The following is a 13,409-nucleotide window of genomic DNA, read 5'->3' on the forward strand; positions in this document are numbered from 1 at the left end:
CCGGAGGACGTGTGACGTCATGGGAGGGGTGCCACCCAGGGAAGCCCCCCTGAGCTTTGGTGCCCCGGTTCTCCTTGGAGGTGGGTCACGAAGACAAGCCTGGCTGCCCACATAGGTGACTTTAGCTTCCAGCCCCTGCAGAGGTCTGGTTGATACCGGGGACCCTGAGGCACCCCCGATAAACCCCATCATTTCATAGACTCCCTGGCGTGGCCTGGAGCAGGTAAACAAAGAAGCTTTTATCAACAGGACGTCCCGAGTGTCCAGAGGTCCCTCCCGGGAGCTGAGCCGGGGCCTGGCCTCCCTTGGGCACGCAGGGTGTGGGCAACCCGAGTCTGCTGAGCCTGCTCTTTACCGCACAGCGACCCTGATCCATTATGCGCCACCCAGGGAGGCAGTGTGCCCAAACGAGCCCAAGCTGAGGAGGCGGAAAGGGAAAAAACCTGCCAGACACATGGCAGGTGTGAGGGCAAGGCTGCGCTGCTGAAACCTCCATCTCTCGGATGACAATAGGCCAGTGAAGCCGCTCAGTCGTGTCCGACTCCGTGACCCCATGGACTGTGGCCTACCAGCCTCCTCCGTCCACGGAATTTTCCAGGCAAGAGCACTGCAGTGAGCTGTCCTTTCCTTCTCCAGGGGATCTTCCTGACCACGGGGTCAAATCCGGGCCTCCCGCATTGCTGGCGGACGCTTTACCGTTTGAGCCACTCAGGTGACAGGACAGAGGCAAACCCAGGCTCCCACGCAGCCCACCTCTCAGCAGAGGACCCAGGCCCACGCCTCGGGGACCAGGCCAGGGCTGATCACCCACAGGTTCTTCCCTCAACCTCCGATGCCACGAGCACACTTCACTGTGGTCCCTACCCCAGCCACCCCAGGACCCCCGAGAAGAATGACAGGGACCGCTTCAGTGCCGGAACACGCGGTGAGCATCTGTAAGGGTGAAGGGTGATGCTCAAATGCCCCAGAACGAAGCCCGGAAGCTCAATTCCAGACAGCACAGGAGGGAAGCTTCAGGAAACAGGGGCCTTCCTGCTGCCCCATCAGGTGGAGCAACAGAGCGTCACCCCAGTGGACCCCCTCTCCCTACAGGAAGGAGAGCAGGGGGAATGTGGCTCTGTTCCCACAGAGCTGCCCCCCACCGGTCACCTCTCCAGAGATGCCCCCATAAAGGCTCAATCTTTTGACTCTTTGCAGACACATTTGGAAGATTCACTTCTAAAGGTTTTCACGAACACGGCAGCTCTCCAGGCTGGTCCCTGGGGATAGCCGTGGGAGAGGCGGCGGCATCAGAGCAGTCCTGCAAAGCAGCCTCGCCTGGGACCCCAACAGCAGCAAGAGAGATTTCAGTTAGACCTAAGGAAGACTTCCTGAGTGGGATCCAGGGATGGCACCTGGTTACAGACAAGTTTCAGGATCCCCACCAGCACCTCCTTCCCTATGTGAAGCAACAGGCACACGCACCATGGCTTCATAAAGCAGAGGAAGGGCCAGCTAACACCGTCCCTGTGGCCACTGCCCTAAGACCTCGGCAAGACTTACGTCTTGCCTGTTACCCACACAGGCTTCCCAGGTGACGCAGTCGTGAAGAACCCGCCTGTCAGTGCAGGAGACACGGGTTCGACCCCTGGGTGGGAAAGATCCCCTGGAGGAGGAAGTGGCCACCCACTCCAGCCTTCCTGCCTGGAGAATTCCGTGGGCAGAGGAGCCGGGGGGCCGCAGGCCACGGGGTCAGAAAGGGCCAGACACGACTGAGCACGCAAACATCCTAGCAGCCGAACCTCTGGGCCTCAGGGCTTGTTACCAGAAAACGGAAAAAAATCAGCACTGGCCCAGGGGCAGAAAGAAGCGGATTTTTCTTAAGTGTTTATTTATCTGGGTCTCAGTTGCACCACGCAGGGTCTTGGTTCCCTGATGAGGGACTGAACCTGGCGCCCTGCACTGGGGACATGGACTTAACCACTGGACCACCAGGAAAGCCCTGAAATAAGGTTTAAATCAGTGGTTCCTTTAGGAGAACCTGGTGGGAAGTCAGTGAAAGTCCTTGACTTCTTCAGACCCTATCTTGGGAACCAGGAACGAAAGTAGAAGACTGTCTTTCCCCTCCTTTGTACCCCAAGAACTCCTCTTTACCCCTCGCCCAGCCCCAGTGCCTCCTCCTCCTGGGAGTCCTCCAAGCCCCTCCCCATTGGCTGTTCCTCCCTCTGAATTCCCATAGTCCTGTGACCCCTCCTGGCACAGATCAGCCCACGCGGGCTGCCTGCCTGCGGCCCCAAGAGCATGTTCCGGACTTCCACTCTCCAGGATGCCAGCCCTGGCCGCTTGTGGCTTTTGAGAGCTTGAAGTCTGACTTACACAAGTCAGCAAGTGCTGAAAGTGTAAATTACCCACCAAATCTCAGACTTGGCAGTAAACGAGTGTAAGATAGCTCGTTAATAACTTTTAGATGGCTCGCATGTTGAAATGATAACGGGTTGACATAGTGGGTTAAATAAAATATATTAATAAAATTCACATAGTTCTTAATGTGGCTACTAGAAAATTTACAGCCACGTGTTACACTGTATGGCGCAGATGCTGCTTTCCCCAAGCCAGCCCAGGGCAGCAACTGCTGAGCAAGTGAACAGACGGATGGGTACTCGGGGCTGACCGTCACTGCCTTTGCCCTGGAGTCTCAGACGCGTCCGGCGTGACCCATGACCGTCCTGTCGAAATACAGGCACCGTGAGAAGGTGACGGAATCACAGCTCCCCTCCCTGGAGTCTGCACCCAACCCCGTGTCACATGATCGGCCCCACTGGGTGCCTGGCCCTGTGCTGGTCCCGGGGCACCCTGGGCAGAAGAGGGGGGGCTCCAGGGAGCAAGGCCCATCTGACATCTGCAAGCTCGCCCTGCGCCGTTCTCGCAGGCAGCGCCTGGGCGCCTGCCTCCCTCTCAGGGTGAGTGTCCGCCAGGCCGAGCTGGGCAAGGAAGCGGGAGGCAGGGCTGTCCTTCCCTGACTTCTCACCGAGGTCCGCCCTGACTGCGCCATCCAGAGAGGCTCCCCACCCGCCCCTCACGCTGACTCCTCAGAGCCGGCTGAGACCGATGGCCCTGACCCCTCATCCGATGCAGGCGCTCCTGCGTGTCCGTGACTCCCCTTCTCCTCCGACTCACTCCGAACCGGGAAGGTGCCCACCTCAGCCTTTCTACAGGCCTCGGGGACGAGCCTGGGGTGTCATGTTGAGATCCAAAGTGGTCAAAATTCATCTTCACTTCCCGCTGCACAGTCTGGTCACAGAGGGGCTCCCACTGGACAAGATCTGGAAGCAGCTGGGGTCCCAAACACCCGTGATCTTCTGCCCGTGGCCCCTGCACTCTGCACCCCCACTCCTCAGAAGCCGGTGCCCCCTCCCCAGCTCACTCTCCTCCATGGGGTGTGAGGGGATCGCTGCCTTTGCACCTGGCTCTGAAAGTTCCCTCTCCCTTTCCAGAACAGGAGGTGGGGAAGGCAAGCATTTGGGGGAAAGGAGGGCCCCTCGGCCAAGAGGAAATCAGAGATGCTCTTACGGGGCCCCAGCTGCGTCCAGCACAGTCCATTCGGGCAGCTCCGCTGGCCCAGGCACAGACAGAGAGCAGAGGGGCAGCCCCTGTCCATCACAGAGCAGCTCTCCGCCGGAAGAGGGAGGGCTGGAGACGGTTGCCAGGGAGACGGCAGGGCTTAGTTAATCGGCCCGGCCAACAGGGTTAGCGGTGGAGGGCGCTCGGTGGGGCAATGCTGCCCTCTGGTGGTGGACGGGGGAGCTGATGGCCCGGCCCCATCTCTGCCATCAAGCCAGCTGGAGGCACCGGTGATGTTTCCCCTTCATTCCAGGTACATGAAACTCCAGGTACCCAGGCAGGCATGCACTTCTCTGGGGCAGGGGGCCGAATGCCTCCAGTTGTGGCGAGTTTCACAGCCATCCTGTACTTCAAGGAGGTTACCTTGATGTCCCACAAGCCCAGGAAAGCTATTGGCGGGTAATAGCTGCCAATCATGAAATGCATCTTTCCTTGATTCTGACTTAATTCAAAGTTACAATCCACAAAGTTCTGTGCACAAAAAAAAGGCTTTATTGAACTTGATCAATGAGTAAGTCATTTTGGTTTGATAAATGCTCAAGTTGCAGAATCAAGGAATTTTCCAAAATCGCTGCAGACAGTGACTGCAGCCATGAAATTAAACGATGCTTGCTCCTTGGAAAGAGAGCTATGACAAACCTAGACAGCATATTAAAAAGCAGAGACATCATTTTGCCAACAAAGATCCACATAGTCAAAGCGGTGGTTTTCCCAGTAGTCATGCATGGATGTGAGAGTTGGACTGTGAAGAAAGCTGAGCACCGAAGAATTGATGTGGTGCTGGAGAAGACTCATGAGAGCCCCTTGGACTGCAAAGGGATCAAACCAGTCCATTCTAAAGGCAATCAGTCCTGAATATTCATTGGAAGGACTGATGCTGAAGCTGAAACTCCAGTACTTTGGCCACCTGATGCGAAGAACTGACTCACTGGAAAAGACCCTGATGCTGGGAAAAGATTGAAGGCAGGAGGAGAAGGGGGTGGCAGAGGATGAGATGATTGGATGGCATCACTGACCCCATGGACATGAGTTTGAGCAAGCTCCAGGAGAAAGGGAAGGGCAGGGAAGCCTGGCGTGCTGTAATCCATGGGGTCGGAGAGTCAGACACAGCTTAGCAACTGAACAACCACCACCTGGAATAATTAGAGAGCGCCACCCACTGTTGACCCAGAGAACTGCAACCCAGCTTTACAAGCTGTTGTTACTGTGCAAACAGAAGGGCCAGGGGTTTGGCGGGAGTGACTAGAGGAGTAGGGGAGGGTGTCCAGGGACTGGTGGGATCTCTAGAGCCCTAAGAGGCGACGCATTGGAAAAGACTGTGATGCTGGGAGGGATTGGGGGCAGGAGGAGAAGGGGACGACAGAGGATGAAGTGGCTGGATGGCATCACTGACTCGATGGACGTGAGTCTGAGTGAACTCCGGGAGTTGGTGATGGACAGCAAGGCCTGGCGTGCTGCGATTCATGGGGTCGCAAAGAGTTGGACACGACTGAGCGACTGAACTGAACTGAACTGAAAGAGGTCCTGGTGGGTCCAACAGAAGAAACCACCAGAGCTGGAGGGAGAGCTCGTGCAGCCAGCCAGCCCCGCTCACGCATGCTCCACCGACCCACTGGTGCAGCCACACAGAGGCGGCTCCATCAAGTGCAGCCAGCCAGCCCCGCTCACGCATGCTCCACCGACCCACTGGTGCAGCCACCCAGAGGCGGCTCCATCAAGTGCAGCCAGCCAGCCCCGCTCACGCATGCTCCACCGACCCACTGGTGCAGCCACCCAGAGGCGGTTCCATCAGGCTGATGACCGCCCGGGCTCCAGGCCCCTAAAGCAGCGGCAGAATCAACGCTTCAGGCCTCTGCGTCCTCAGCACACGCCCCAGGCAGCGCCCACTGTTGGCTGCAGTGGACACACAGCTGGCTCTGGAGAGGAACCGCTCAGAACAGATCCCCCATCAACACTCTGTCTGCTGAGCTCATTTTCACTTTTGTCTTGGCTTTTTTAAAAAATCAATTTCTTTCTATTTTAATCAAAGCATCACTTATTTCTTGCACCCAAAGGCCACCAAGTTTGTGCTCACTGGCAAATCCCTAGATCTTTTCCTCCAACCTGTCCTACCCAAGGCCCTCCAAGACCTCAGGCTCCTCCAGAGCCCGATATCCTGGACTTCTACACCCTGGACGGCCACCTGCAGCCCAGGGGGGCCCCACCACCCATGCCCCCCAGAACATTCCGCTTGGGGGGCAGGGGTGGAGGGAGCTGATGGGTGTGACTCCAGGGCCCACACTTGTATTCCGAGGGGTAGGGGTGGGGGGCAATAAGGCCCCAGACTGAGTTCCCGGACTACACCAGCAGCAGGACACCGGTCTCCTGGCCCCTGGCCCCACGCTGAGACTCTGATAGAGGCTCTGAACACCCCACTATGGGTTCCATAAGGACGCTCCAAGCTCCCCTCTCACACCCAGCCGCATCCAGCCCCAGACATATCAGGAAACCTCACCTCTCTATTGGGAAAGTCCCTGGTCCTGAGACCTCCAGCCTGGGTCCTGCTGACCTAGAACTTGCCGGGAAGTGGTGGGGGTGATCTACTGGAAACCTGGAGCTCAGCCCACAATGGGTAACACACGGTGGAGCCTGGGGGTGCCAAGCTGAGCCCCTGCCATCCCCCGTGTGTCCGCAAGCACCAGGCCACCGGCCGCCCAGCAAGCACCGGCTACAAGATGAGACTGGCCTCTGCCGTGCCCCAGCCCTCACCCAAGGCACCCAGGCTGCTCCTCTGTCAGCTGGGTTTGGGGCCTTTCTAATAAAAATACAAAAGCTGAGCTACCAGATGAAAACCTGCCCATGAGGCTCTGTAACTGGGGTCAGGCCCGTCCCTGGGGGCTCTCACTCCTGGGGAAGGGGCTCAGGCAATACAACAAGGGCCTAGAGAGAGACCTCGGCGGGCGGGCGGGGGGAGAGGTGGGAGAGACAGTCAGCCTGCAGGCCAGCCCTTCAGCCCGCCCCGAACCCACCGCGCCCCGACACTCCCCTCCCCTCCCGCCCTCCCTCGCTCCCTCCCTCTCTCCTGAAAACGGGATGTTAAAGACAGGCTGCGTATGGAATCTCTTTAGAAAAGAGAGTCCTATTCACCACAGCTGGGCCATCTCACAAGAGGCCTTCAGTAAACACACTGGTTTCCGAAAGTCAGTGTTCAGGCCACCACTTGTGACCTTTTTTTTTTTTTTTTTCATATCCAAGCTGCTTTAATTTTCTCCATAAACTCTTTTATTTCAGAATCGTATTCGATTTGCAAAGAGAGCGCAGGGAGTTCCCACAGACCCCTCACCCAGCTCTTCCCGATGCTGATGCCTCACATTCATCTGCTACGTGTGTCGTGACTAAGGAACCAGTATCAAAACGTCATCATTAAAGGCAACAGGTCAGAGGTACAGCCGGCTCGGTTCCAGGCCACTGACGCATGTATCACAGGAAGGCCAGTCACAGGAGCGCTGTGGCTCCCAGGGCGATCACGGTTATGTCCACACTGCGCTGTAGCGACCGAGGCTTCCCTGGTGCCTACAATAGCGCTATGTCCAAGGAAACGTGTACGAATCTCAATTTAAAATATTTCACCGCGAAAACATGCGAACCGCATCTGAGCCACTGGGAAGACGCCATCTCCTTGCTGGTGGAGGCTGCGTCCTCTCCACTGAGCGTCTGCTGTCCAGGGCAGCCTCCCCCGTGGACGGTCTGAGCTGGGTCTTCTCGATGACTTGCTGCGGCTCCTACGTCAGCACTTGCCACTTCCTCTGCCCTTGCGCGTTAGGAGGCGGCTTCTCCCCCGAACCCTCACGAGCCGACCCTGCCAGGTTCCGAGTTTTCTTCTGCAGCCTCCTCACCCCGCTCAGCCTTCACAGAATTGAAGAGATTAGGGTCCTCCTCTGGATGAGGCTTTGGCTTAAGGGAGTGTTGGGCTGGTCTGATCCTCTGTCCAGACCACCGGAACTCTCTCCGCACCAGCAGGAAAGCTGCCTCTCTTTCTCCTCATTCGTGTGATCCCTGGAGCAGCACTCCTAATCTCCTTCAAGAGCTCTCTTTGCCTTCACACCTTGGTTAACTGTTTGGTGCAAGAGGCCCAGCTCTAGGCCTGTCTCAGCTCTGACACGCCTTCCTCACTGAGCTCCATCGTTTCTAGCTTTGATTTAAAGTGAGAGACGAGCGACTCTTCCTTTCCCTTAAACACTCGGAGGTCATGGTAGGCTCTTAATCGACCACTGTCGCGTCTCGGGGTAAAGGGAGGCCAGATGAGAGGGCGAGAGGCGGGGGAGCGAGGTGGAGCTGTCAGAACACACACGTTTGTCAGCTGAGTTCGCTGTCTTCTGTGGGTGCAGCTCACGGCTTCTCGGATAATGACAAGAGTGACACCAGAGGTCACAGGTCACCATAAAGCATCTCACAGGAATGAAAATGCTTGGAACACTGGGAAAACTCCCAAAATGTGGCACAGAGACAGGAGTGAGAAGGCGCTGCTGGGGAACAGGCACCAAGAGATTTGCGAGACTCGGGGTCGCCACTGACCTGAGTTTGTGAGAAGCACAATGAAGCGAGCTCGGCCTGGGCTTGTGTCCGTGACGTGAAAGTGTCAGTCACTCAGGCGTGTCCGACTCTTTGCAGCCCCAGGGACTAGAGCCCGCCAGGCTCCTCTGTCCATGGGATTCTGGCAAGAACACTGGAGCGGGTTGCCATCTCCTCCTCCAGGGGGTCTTCCTGACTCTGGGATCAAACCTGGGTCTCCCGCACGGCAGGCAGTGTCTCCACCACCTGAGTCGCCTGGGAAGCCTGGCTCACTCCCCGCGTCTTGCTCTCCCGCAACGTCCTCCTCTGACCCGGGGCCCCACCCGGCCAGGGGGCCCCACCCGGCCCAGGGAAGCCTGGCTCACTCCCCGCGTCTTGCTCTCCCCCAACGTCCTCCTCTGACCCGCGGCCCCACCCGGCCCTGAGTGGCCACGGCTCTGTGGGCTCCTCCGGGCTGCAGTTTCTCAGACTTTCTGTGCTTTGATGACCTTGACAATTCTGAGGAGGATTGCTCAGGGATTCTGTGGAAGGTCCCTCGGCTGGGATTTCTCTGGTGGTTTTCTCGTGGTGGGCCTTGATGGGGGTGTTTGGGAGGAAGACCCTGAGGGAGGTACCCTATTCATGCCACTGTGCCGGGGTGCAGGCAAGCACCGGGACGCATCGCCGCTGGCGTTGGCCTTGAGCCCTGGCCGAGGTCGGGTTTGCGGGTTCCGCACCACTCCCCTGGAATGTTCCTCTCTGTCCCCCTCCCCCGGCAGCTTCTCTACAAGGCGGTCACTGGGCACAGCTCACATTCGAGAATGAGGGCTCGGGTTCCAGCTCGTGGAAGGGAGCACGCACACAAACCCTCTGGGACTCTTCTGCAGGGAGAGTCATCTCTCCTCCACCACGCGTTTATTTATTCGGTCGTGTGTTTACACGAGAACAGGCTCACGGGTATTCATGTTGTCCTTTGAGTCATAATCCAGCCCGACCTTGTTTGTCTGTCCCAGCCCCGGGTGTCCCAGCCTCGTCCGCGGGGACCGTGCTGGTCACATCCGGTGTCCCCCTGATGACCCATGGTCGCGCCTCTGTGGCTCCTGCACGCCTCCACTTTCACTCTGTAGCACGAGATGCTCCTGGCTCATTCCGGCCGTTTCTGCCCAGCCCTGGTCTCCCACAGGACCCCTGGCCCTTGCCTTGGAGAATGGCGTTAGAAACCAAGATCTGGGTGCCGGGTGCTCAGGGAGTGCACGCTGGGCCTCCAGCTCTCCTCCACCCCCACGTGGGTCCCTCTCACCCCAGCAGCGACACACCAGGGCCCCCAACCCGGCTGCACGGTCCAGTTTCAGTGAAGACAAGAGCTGTCAGCCTGCAGCCCCAGAAACAGCGTCATCGCCCCAAGAACAGGCTCCCGCGGCGGCGCCCCTCACGGCCAGTTTCACAACCCCAAGGCTGCCAGCTCAGCCACTGTTGCCTTCCCTCCTTCAGGAAGGTTGCCCGGCCACAGTCTGCATGCCATCCTGGGAGTCTCCTGACCTCCCAAGTAACTCTCTTTGCATACAGTAAGGCTCAGTGTTTGTGCAGGAAAGTCTTGTGGTTTGGACAAGCACAGTGTCAGGTAGCCGCCAGAAGAGTTTCGCTGCCCTAAAAACCCCGCGTCTCCGCTACTCGCACCCCACCGGAACCACTGAACTGTCTGCCGTCTCCAGAGCGATGCCTTTTCCGGAATGTTGCATAAACGGAACCGTGTAGTTTCTCTCTCACTTAGCAATATGCGTTTATGATCCATCCGCGTCTTTCCGTGGCTGGCAGCTCATTCTGTTTTATTGCTAAGAGTGTTCCCCTGTCTGGAGGGGCCTCAGTCTGCTTATCCATTCAGTTACTGAAGGACGTCTTGGTTGCTTCCCGTTGTCAGTGGTTACAAATAAAGCTGCTACAAAGGTCCGTATGCCAGGCTGGGGGCAGACATGCGTTTTCAAATTGGTTGTATCAACACCTATGGCTGGGGTCACCAGATGATGCTGAATTTTGTAAGAAACTGCTTCCCAGAGCAGGCGACCTCCACTTTCAGGGTGCAAGGGAGGCCCCCCACCTCGAGAGCCCTGCTGCAGCAGCCTCTCCCCACTCTGCACTCTCCAAGGGCCTTGGTGGCTAAGAGAAGAGAGTGGGCCCCTCGCCCAGCCCGGGCCCTACCCAGCCTCCTGAGGGCTTGGCAGCGGATGGAAGGGAAGCCCACAGGCACCCCCACCAGCCCCCACCAGCCCCCCTGGGGCCCCACCTGTCCTACCGGGCAGCCTGGAATCCAGGCAGGTGGCTGGGCGGGCTCACACCCGGCCCTCCCCAGCAGGCACCCGGGCCAGCTCAGGCGGGAGCGCCGCCCAGACTTCAGGGGCCTGGGTCCCACTGCTGGAGCTGAAGGTGGGCCAGCACCTCCTCCCCTGCCCTGTTTCCTCCCCAAACAACGGGGCTGCTCATCGCCAGTGATCTCAGCTCTGCTCCACGCCTGCACGGCCCGTACCCACTGCGGCTGTCCCCCGTCCGCAGAGGGGAGGCTGAGGCCCAGGAGGGAAACGCTCTGTCCACCCAGGTCCAGCTGGGGGCGGACCCCAGGCCTGGCCTCCCGAGCCTCGGGCCTCCTGGAGGGCCCCGGCAGCCACCGCAGAGAAAGAGGGACAGGAGGACAGAGGCCCAACGTGGGGGCAGCTCAGGGATCTCAGGCCCCCAGGCAGAGCGGGCTCCCGGAGCTGGGTGGGCCCTAACCTGGGGCAGCGCAGCCAGCAAAGCCGAGCACAGTGACCCCGCCCCTGCCTCCGCCACGAGCCCCTCGGGGCCGTGGGCCTGGATTCCCTGGACGCTCCTGACCCACCTCTGCCTCAGAAGCATGAGAACCAACAGCACGCCTCTGGCGGGACTGGGTTTTTCCCAGCCTCGCTCGCAGGGTGCCAAGCGCCGGCTCTCAGGTTCTGAGTCGCAGTCTGCAGCCAGCCCCCAGGTTAGGTCAGGGCCCAGGGGCCCTGGTGGGATAGAGAGCCCCTCAGGGTGGAGCCTGGCCTGTAAGTGTGGTCTGTGAGTGCGTGAATGAATGAGGAACCAAGGCCCCCACAGCCCGGGATTCCCACCCCCACTGGCGGCTCTGACCTCCCTGGGGCTTTCACCGTCAAGGGCATGACAACGCTGACCCTCCTGGTCCCGCAGCCTGGAACCGGCCCACAGCCCCGACCTCCTCCAGATGTGGCCCCAGACCAGAGGCGGAGGCCTCCAGCCCCCACACTTGCCAGGCCTGTGCCCGGGGGACAGCCATGTCCCAGGAAAATGACCCAGGATGTGGCAACCTCAGGGTCTTTTCTGGATGACTGAGGTCTCGCCCACCTCGGCACAACAGCCCTGGGAGGTGGAGGTGTCTGTCTCCACTGGGGGAACGGAGAAACTGAGGTCCAGAGGGGACAGCGCCCGCCCACTCCCAGTCCGGGCTGAGCGCGCAGTGGGCTCCGCTGCCCAGCGGGGTGGCCCCCCTCTGCCCCCACCCCGACCCTCTGACGTAATCAGACGGGGGCGTGGCCTGGCCCGCGGAGTTCCGAGGCTCCCGGCGAATCCAGGGGCCGGGAGTGGGCACCTGCCAGACGGGAAGGCCCCGCGCGGCCTCTGCCCTGCGCGTCCAGCAGGGGGCAGTGCTGCCTCGCACCGGGGCCACCTGGCGCGGACACGTCTGTTCTCTGAGCTCCTCCAAACGGTGGTCGGGGGGCTGGGCCGGCCCTGCTCCCGGCCCTGCAGTCCATCGGTCTCAGAACTCCTCCCCGGGTGTGCGGCCCCTCCCAGCTCCTCTGGGGTCCCCCGCATTCCCAGATGGCTTCTGAGGCTGGGGGGCAGCTGGGTGAAATGGCCAGGCCACTCCACCTCTCTGAGCCCTCGAGATCGGCCCCCCACCCAGGGACGGGAGGGATGGAAGTCCGCGCCCAGCCAGGCTGGCGGGCAGCAGCAGCCTGTGTTTCAGCTGAGGGTCAGCCCTCGGCACTGCAGAGGGGCCCCAAGCGCGGGGGCAGAGGAGACCGCGTGGGCATCAGGGGGCAGAGGACGAGAACTACCGTGTGTCCCGTCTCCTGACCCTCCACACTCCGGCCCCTTCCTGCCTGAGGTCTCAGCCCCACTGGCCGCCTCTGCTCGGTTCTCATCACTTGCTGCTGCCGCGCTCAGGCCCAGTGATGACCCCCGCTTCTTCTGTCCTCTGCGTCCCCTGCTGGGTGTCAGGGCCTCTCTGGGGGCTCACCCCCTCTTCCTAGGACTCCCTCCTTTTCCCACACAGGCCCTTTCTCCAACCACACCGCTTGCCTGACGATAGCAGGGCCCGCTCTCTCCTGTCACCGGGCTCCAGCACCCAGCTTGGAACCTGCCATACGGGGATGCCTGGCACAGTCCCGTCCAAATGCCCCGATCTCGCCTCTGAGGTTCCCCAGCCCTGCTCGCTCAGCTCGTCACCGGATCCTGAGGCAGATAAACTTATCAAGCCCAGCATCTGTGATCCAGGGGGACTGCCCTGGGCCGGGCTCACCATGGCAACTGGAGGCAGCAGGGAGGCCAGGAGCCAGATTGCCTGGCAGTGGCCGTGGGCAGCCCACGGTCTCCGCGTAACTGGGGGCACTCCACAGGCACAGCGCTTGGCAAGAGGTCGGGTGTAAGCCCTGCGCCCTGGAGTCCTCCTCCTCTCGAGCCGCTGCCCACTGGCCCCCCCTGCTCTGCTCTTCCAGGATCGGCACTCCAGCCCAGGGGTGCTCCCTCGGGCCTGCATCCTGGACAACGTGCGGGGGACCCTCAGCCTGGGGAGGTCGTCTCGGCCATGGCCCTGCCCTGGTCTTCTCTAGAGACTCCAACAGCCCCTCAGGCCCTGCAGCCATCAGAGGCAGCCTTCCTCGGGGTCCACTTACACCTCCCAGACGCCCCTGCAGGGTCTGCCCGTAGACACCGTGTCCAGAGCTGGGCCAGGGCCTACCGAGGCTGGGGTCAACAGCCAGGGAGCCCCTGAGCCAGGGTCCCTCACTGGCGAGGTGACCCTCTGGTTCTCCAGGCCCCCGGGGCTGACTACACTTTCTAGGCCAGGAAGAGGTCCCCACGGTGGTTGTTTGATTTTTTATGACAGGAAACCAAAATGGGCTGGTCGCTGAGGCTCATGGGGGTCTGTCTCCTGCGCCCACCCTTCCAGGAGGTACAGGCTGAGCTTGGTGGGCAAGGCCATGCCTGACTCCCGGGAGGCTGTCGCGGGCAGTGGGCCGTGGGGGCCGGGC

The sequence above is a fragment of the Capra hircus genome, chromosome 11 (genome assembly GCF_001704415.2).
Source record: "Capra hircus breed San Clemente chromosome 11, ASM170441v1, whole genome shotgun sequence".
Lineage (NCBI taxonomy): Eukaryota > Metazoa > Chordata > Mammalia > Artiodactyla > Bovidae > Capra > Capra hircus.